An 8,744-nucleotide genomic window follows, 5' to 3' on the forward strand; every position below is an offset into this window, starting at 1 on the left:
TCTTTCAGGGGTGAGGACCTTTCCCAAAGTCCTTCTGGAGTTCTTGTCACAATTCCTTGGTTGCTAAAGATGGCAAATTCAGTCCAACACTGATCCCAGGCAAGAGGGAATAAGGACCAACTTGCTGGCTAGAACTGATCCTGGAGTTTAGATGGAAGTAATGTTGATCTCACCGTGTCATTTGAGGAAGAAGTAGACACCAAGCAAAATCTGGAGCTATACTAACAAGGAAGACAATACGTTGAATGTTGGTTGACAACCAACATCAGGATTTTGGAGATACATTTAAGGCCCACTTGCTTCTCTTAATCTTCCCCTCCCTCCCCCTTTCCTACCAATCTCCTACAATAGGGCAGATGCCTGAAACTCATTTGCAAGGATGAGAGGTATCGTATTCCCATTTCAACTGCAAAGCACAAGATACAAGGATGATTAAAAAGTGAGAAGTGACTGAGTTTCTCTTAACTTGGGGAGCTCTAATACATAGTCTTTTCTTCTTGGTGGAAAGGAAAGGGATAAGACTCAGAACGGTATGTGGGGTCCAGACAGGCACCATGGACTTTTTGTATATACACTATAGTAATAACCTTGCACCTTGGATCTTTAAGTACGTGATTCTCCCGTACCCCATTCTGAACCTGCTGTGAGTGGAAGACTCTACTATTCCTCAGAGTATCCCAGCAACCAGGGTAGGCCAGTGTCTATTTCCTGTCTTACTATACAGCCAGTATGCTCACTTCGATAGAAACCACAACAAAACTTCCCAGCTCAATTCAGCCTTCCAGACGTAAGTCTGGCTCCTGTTGGTCCAATGGCTCCCAAGCAGATTAAGGACCTATTCTTGGTTCCAGTCCTTGAAAATATTCTCTTGAGAGGATTTTTCAGTTCCGGTGAGCCTCCCTACACATATGCGTGACCTTGGGCATTCAGTTGTTTCTCTCCAGTACTTTCCTAGTCTCTCCCTTTTAAAATCTCCAACCAGCTTGAAGTTCAGAAGCCATTTCTTTGCTTTGTCTTTGATCAAATGTCAGCCCTCTAGATGCTTGTGACACATAATCACCCTCATAATACCACCGTGGCGTTTGCTTGGAAATGTGTTCATCATTTCCTCTTACACCTTTCCATTGCGTTTTCCTCACCCCTCCTGACCTCAGATCTCCCTTGTCCTGTTTCTGACAGTTGTCCCCTCACCCAGAAGCAGCCACCAAACTCCAGCTCCCATCAACATGCAAAAGCTGGTTGATGAATCCATGAAAAGGGGTACAAACACAAAAGCGCCTGTCCTGGACTTGCAAATGCTTCCTACAAACGGCCAGTTTTACACCGTCCCTCTGCGCCCACCACCCCTGTCAGCATATAAACTAGGAGGCTACAAAATGCATAAATTCAATGAATGCTGGCAGAGGCCTGCCAAGTGGAAGCCTAATGTTCTTTTCCCTTGTACAGCTGATCCTAGTTTGTACCCATGCAAATGGATGCTGGTATTTATATAACTTTAAAAGACTTAGAGAGTCCACAAAAGACTCTGACACTCAAATTAAAGTGGTAGCCTTAGATCACCTCACTGTGCAAAAAGGTTGGAAAATATTTGGTGAAGTTAATCCCCATTTGGCCACATCTACGGTAGCTAACCATGGCAGGAGAAAATGAGAAGCATAAATTTCAGGCATGCTTTATGATTTATTTGATATATGCGTTTTAAGCTAAAGCCTAAGTATGCAATATATATTTGATTTTCAAAATAGGCTGTGGAAGAACAAACTGAATGTAGCAGTTCCATGACTGTCTCTGGGGCTCCTGGATCCTCAGATTCTTCTGCTTTTTTGTAGCTGCATGAGGTTAGATTATAGTTTTTAAAAATGATCTTCAGTAGTGCATTTATGTGGTAGGTACTTTTGACCTCATTTCAAGGACTGTGATACAGGTGGGACATGATGTCTACTCCCAGTGGTTCCTTTGGAACCAGAGAGATAGATAGCACAGTGAACAGAGATGGGCTGCTGGCACACTTTTAGGGTCTGAAACCAAATAGTGAGGATATGGGTTTACCGGAATTTTTCACAGTGCTCCCTATGGGAGTCATTATAGGCAGCCATAGATGCTGCTTTATAACCTGCAAGGTTGCAGGCTTTTAGAACCATCTTTGTCATGACAGATGTGTCTAATGCTGTCCTGGGTTTACAAAGACCCATGATCAGCATTTGTCACATTGGTTTGAAGTTCAAGCAGGGCAGAAGCTCCCCGCACCAGTAGAGGAGACATACGTAGCTACCCATTCCTTAGGAGTGAAGGAAGCCAGTCCTCTTTGAAGCCTGAAGTTCAGCTTCCTTTTTTTCCCTTTCTTTTATTTTCCCTGAGATGGGACTTCTCTGTGTAGCCCTGGTGTCCTGGAACTCACTCTGTAGACCAGGCTGTTCTTGAACTCAGAGATCCGCCTGCCTCTGCCTCCTGAGTGCGGGGTCAGAGGCGTGAGCCACCACCGTCTAGCTGAAGCTGATCTTCTAAAGGTCGGTGCTTGGAGGAAAAAGCCTGGACTGGGAAAAACCTATCAAGAGCAGTTATAAAGCAAATGACTAACTCAAAATGGGAACTAACTACAGGATAACCTAATGATGCTTTACCAAGACAGCAGGGGAATAAAAGGGAACTGTAGACTCATGAGCGTGTAACAGACTCTGCTCTTTCATTGAAAAATGAATTTCTAATGAGTCTTCATGCTATTCCAGTACTCCTGGCATTCTAAAATAAAGCAGAGGTATTTTAAGTTTGCCTTTACACTGTAAATCTTTCAGGGAAGTACTCGTGAAGGGTTTCGGCATGGCGATGAACTGATGTTGATCTGTCAAGGGAAATACTGACTGGCTATTCAGCAATGTCAGGTCTTAGACACCAGCGGCAATAGTCTCAAAAGCAAAGTGTCTCCCCTGGGGCAGGAAGAAGCAGGGTGGTATGGGTTGAATAGGAAAGGAGGGCTTGCTCACTCACTTATTCTGTCAACAAGAATCCATGGGCTTTGCAAAATGTTATGTGCTATGCTCAGCATGCTTGGAGGATACAATGGTTTTTTGAGTGTCAAATATTTCCCATAAGCTCCTGAGTTTGACCACTTAACAACATAGTGGAATTGTTTTGGGAGGTGACAGAACCTTTATGAAGTAGGACCTATAGATGGAGAAAGTGGGTCACTATGAGGTGGGTTATGTGACTTGTAGCCTAGCTTCTGTTCCAGCCTGTCTTTGTTAGGGTTTTACTGCTGTGAACAGACACCATGACCAAGGCAACTCTCATAAGGACATTTAATTGGGGCTGGCTTACAGGTTCAGAGGTTCAGTCTAGTAACATCAAGGGAGGGACATGGCAGCATCCAGGTAGACATCGTGCAGGGGGAGCTGAGAATTCTACATCCTCATCTGAAAGCTGCTAGCAGAATACTGGCTTCCAGGCAGCTAGGATGAGGGTCTTAAAGCCCACACCCACAGTGACACATCTACTCCAATAGGGTCACACCTCTAAAAGTGCTTCTCCCTGGGCTGATCATATACAAACCATCACACAGCCCAAGCTCTGTTTGCTTGATACTCTACCTAAGTTACTTCTGGTCATGTCTCCCATCATGCTGTTAAGAAAAGCAACATAACAATGAATAAAATTATCCTAAGGATATAGTCCAGCAGTTGAGTGCTTGCCTACTATGCACTTGGACAAGGCCTGGGATACAATGTCTGGAACTTCAACAAGCAAGCAGGTTCCATTCCTTCTTCCCATGGAGCTTAGCATCTGGTGGGGAGGGCAGATAGGTAGGTAAGACATGGCAACAGAATGTGTAAGTTTACAAGCAGGCAACTCCAGTGTGTAAGGGCCCTATGGAGGCATCATCTAATTCAATCTTAGGATGATGCTAAAGCGAAAGCCTGAAGGATGAGGAGCCAGAAGCAATCCTCAGGGCTGGAATGGTTGCCTCAGGATGTGGCTGTAGACAGGGAGGAATAGGAACACTAATGGAGTCTCACTGTGAACTGGGATGTTGCTCAGGTCATATTCCTAGGGCAATCGGACAATAACATTATCCTGAGTGCTAATAAATAATTGAAAAGGCCGCCAGAAGACTGAGGGCACCAAGCACATGCCATGCATCTCCTGTGGTTTGAGTTATTCATCTCATTACCTTAGGCACTCCATTTGCACTCGGGCCTGGTTTACTGTGTGAAGCAAATGAAACATATGTCATGATATGTGCCAGTGACTGTAAGCATACGTCTAGTTTACAACTGAACTGCATGGCCGCTGAGCTTAAATAACCATAATCCATAGTGCTTTCACAGAGTTAACCCACTTTTTTTTTTTAATTCTCTTTGTCAGTGCCTAAATATCTATTATGGTTGAAATACCACCTGTCCCTCACATTATTATGCTAAGATGATTTCAAGCAATTCAGAAGACAAAAGCTCATTGCCCTCTTTCCTAGGGTGGGAGGTCCTCATTACCCCGTGCAAGAGATATCCATGCTGGACTAATGTGTGCATGGGTGGCTACAGTATGTGACAGTATGGTGTGGCTCAGTATTAATAGCCTGAGAGAATGGCAAGCAGACAGTGGCCACGAGTGCTTTGAGGGAGTCATGTCTATGCTAGGCAGGATAAGAACAGCCACAGAAGAAAGGGATTCCAAGGAAAAGGTGACCAGATGGCTGACAGTGAGCAATTTGGGGAGGGGAGATTTCTTTTGGCTCATGGTTTGAGGAGATACAGTCTATGGTGTCCAGAGGCATGGTGGCAGATGGGTCCATGGCAGGAGGAGCATGCAGTAGCTTGCTCACATCTTGGTAGACATCAGGAAGCAGAGAGACTAGGGTTGGGCTGTAAAGCACAAGGCTTGCCTGTAGGCAGCCCACCGTCCCCAGCTACTGCTCACCCCCTAACGAGTTTACCATCTCCCAAAACAGCAGGGTTCTAACACATGAACCTATGGAGGATATCCTTCATTCAAAGCATCATAGCACCCCAATGAAAACAGGAGAATTTCCATACTAAGGGGCTTTTGTAACCACTCTATCAGGCACAGCTTCCCACTTTTACACAAAGAGCATTGTATGAAGCCTTGGTTGCCTGAATTCACATAGCTCTGCCTGCTTCCCCGAGTGCTGGGATCACATGCGTGTGTGTGTCACCATGCCTGGTACCCCTGGCGATCAGGTTATACTGTGGGAATGGCAGCACCAGTCAGAGAAAGTATTCCTTGCCTTTTTTTAAAAAATCAGTTTTGCTCAAAGCATGGGCTGTACATGGGGTTATGCAGGCATCATGAAAAAAAATGTTGGAAATGTAGACTTTTGGGTCCTGGTCTAGATCTGCTAATACAAGCCTGCATTTTAACAAGATCTACCCACCTTAAGAGTGGCTGTGGAAAAGCCACTCTTAAGAATCTGAAGTATCTATGTGACTCAAAGAAGTGCCTGTCACCTTCCAGGATGGAACCAGGAATAAATTCTTCCAGCCTTCATGACACTGAGCACCATCAAAGTGGTTGGGGGGGGGCATGGAATGAAGTAAACCAGAGAAGAAATTGGAAAGGATGTGGAGGGGACCCCAAGCACACTCAGAGACTGGCTCCCAATGCACTGATGGCTCCCCCCAATACCCAGGGGGGAAACAGCATTGGCAAATGTTCTCTGGGCTGAGTGGCAATTTAAAGTCATTCTTTTGTCTGCTTCATGTCACCAGGAAGCCTGACAGATTGCCTCTTGAGAGCTTGCTGGAGGTGACTTAGCTTGGCTACAAATGACTGTTCAGTCCTAAGAGTTTATACTTTTTTGACCTTTACCACTGTTTATTGTTGAGGACTGTCTTAATCAGGGTTATATTGCTATGAATAAACACCATGAACCATGTCAACTCTTATAAAGAACAACATTTAATTGGGGCTGGCTTACAGTTTCAAAGGTTCAGTCCATTATCATCAAGATGGGAAGCATGCAGGCAGACATGGTGCTGGAGGAGCTGAGAGTTTTACATTTTGATCCACAGGCAACAGAAGGAGACTGCATGCCACACTGGGTGTAGTTGAGCATAGGAACCTCAAAGCCCACCCCCATAGTGACATACTTCCTCCAACAAGGCCACACCTCCTAATGGTGTCACTCCCTATGGGACAAGCATTCAAACACATAAGTCTATGGAGGCCATTTCTATTCAAACAACCACAAGACCCATTTTCCCTAAACAAGTTGGAAGAGTTTTATGTGTCCCTAAACCATTCCTATGTGCAATGGACCCTGTCACCCTATTTGGGCAGAGCAACTGATTTCTAGGGACAGTAACCTTGCTGGGTCTGCCATGCTTGGGGACACAGTGGCTTCCGCCAACCAGTCCTCCCTACCACTGCTGATGGCTCTGAGCAAACAGAGCCAGGTGAAGGAGGTGTTCCTTCTGTCAGAGAGCTAGGAGAGATTGATTAAGGCCACATTGCCTCCTTGGAGACATGTATTCTCTTCTACAATAAAGAACACTCATTTTGACCATGCAGGGCTAGTGGCTCAGAGTGAGGACATTAGCTGGTGTGGTCATGTTATTTACCGTGAATACATTTTCATGGGTTTTGCTTGATGAGGTCTAGAAAGCTAGCCTCGTGCTATTTGATCCCTTTAAGAACCTGATGACTTCTGATGGCTGCAGGATATAGGCCAAGGGCAATCCTATTGTGACTTCATGTGCCAGAGCTGATAGGGCTGATGATCTAAATGACTTCACTCATGTGCCTCTATGAGACCATTCCTATTTAGAAATGAAGGCAATGAAGGTAGCAGATCCTTGCCCAGGCTCTTTCCTGGCCCTGCTGTGCCCTCTTCCCTCTATCACCTGCACAGGTTTGATTCCTTCGATTGCTTGACTCAAGTGTACATGTCTCTCTCTCTCTCTCTCTCTCTCTCTCTCTCTCTCTCTCTCTCTCTCTCTCACACACACACACACACACACACACACACACACACACATCTCCCCACAAAATTGCCTTTCATAAACACAGGTGATCATCCTTGTATTATTGCCAATCAGGCATGGAAGTTTGAAGGGGGTGTTTCAGAAAGCTCATAAGCAGCAGTGGTGTAGCTTTCTTTTGATTTCAAGCTCCAATTTCCAAACATATCACGATGCTACAGAACAAAATATCAATATCACAGTCAAGCATAAATCAACCTGGGAAGACGGCTCCCAAGCTCATAAGAGATCTGAACATATTGAGAATCACACCCCGGCACTAGCTAGTTCCCTTCCATGCTTTCAGGATCTTCCACCCAGCCCTTCACCACTCTTCTTTCTGTTCTGCAAGATGACTGGGCAGAAACAGCAGTATTGCCCATCTGCAGCTTGGTTGTCCCAAATCCTTCTACAAACCCATCAAGGAAGGTCAGAAGAAATCTAGGGTGACAGTGAAGTTGTCTCACCGAGGTTGTCCTAGAAGCTGTGAGGTTGAGACTTTGATCTACCAAGTCATGGCTGGGACATTTGGGAAATGTGTGCCATCTTTCTGAGCCTAAATTACTTAACTGGCAAAGAGGGATCATAGTATTACTCAACAGGGTTTAAGGAAGAGTATAAAATAGTGTTCTAAAAAAATACCTAAATATTGCCTGGTTCTGATGCTACATTATTTGTGAGAATTCTCTCTTGCCTCTTAGCCTATGTGTATCGTTATGGCTTGGTTATTAAATGCTCCCCACCAAAGAGTGTGTATTGATGATTTGGTCCCCAAGGGGAACAGCATTCAATGGTGGGGCTTTGGGGGAAGGCACAGGATCATGAGGGCTCTGCCTTTGCCAATAGATTAATTCATTGGTAGACTTCTACTTACTATTCCAGGACATTTTTCAGAACTCTGAAAGAACGGAATGAAGCCCCCCCCAACCCCCTCCCCCTTTCAAATCTGGAGATAAAATTTACCTTTTCTTTTTCATGAAAGCTATAAAGTATTTTAAGGATTTTGATTCTCTCTGATGAGGAAATGAGGTGATCCATGGAAGGATAAGTGATGGGAGTGTAGGGGAGAAACGTAGGTGTAGAATATGGAGCCAAACAACAGCTCAAGGGCTCACAACATGGTCCCTTAGAGGAAGCAGGGTTAGGGGTGTGGCTGAGAAACAGGCAGAAACACAGATTCTTCAGAGCTCAGTTCCAGCTCCAGTTACACTTGCTATCTTGAGCAAAGCCTCCTGACCACAGGCTCTAATCATGCCCGGTACGGTAGACTGGACGCTCTATCGCAGGCCTCCTGACCGCAGGCTCTAATCATGCCCGGTAAGGTAGACTGGACGCTCTATCGCAGGCCTCCTGACCACAGGCTCTAATCATGCCCCGCTCGGTAGACTGGACGCTCTATCGCAGGCCTCCTGACCACAGGCTCTAATCATGCCCCGCACGATAGACTGGACGCTCTATCGCAGGCCTCCAGCCTCTCAAACTGCAGCTCTAGTTCTTTGTTGCCTGCTTCCTTTCAAGAATGAAACCATGAGTTTGAGGCAGCAGGGAGACTAGGAGGTAGAGCTAAGGCATGGCTAAGCTTTTCATTTAAAAATTCTAACAGAGGCAGCCATGAGGTCACTCTTTGTGACGATGCTGTCTAAATCCCTGTTTTAGGGCTCTCATTTTTAAAATAGGGATCTATGCTAAACATTCAAAAACCTTTCTAAATTCTGAGGGAGCTTCTTCTCTCCCCTCCTCCCTTCTCCCCTTTTTCTCCCTCCTCGCCCCGCC

This window comes from Mastomys coucha, unplaced genomic scaffold, assembly GCF_008632895.1.
Source record: "Mastomys coucha isolate ucsf_1 unplaced genomic scaffold, UCSF_Mcou_1 pScaffold7, whole genome shotgun sequence".
NCBI classification, from domain to species: domain Eukaryota; kingdom Metazoa; phylum Chordata; class Mammalia; order Rodentia; family Muridae; genus Mastomys; species Mastomys coucha.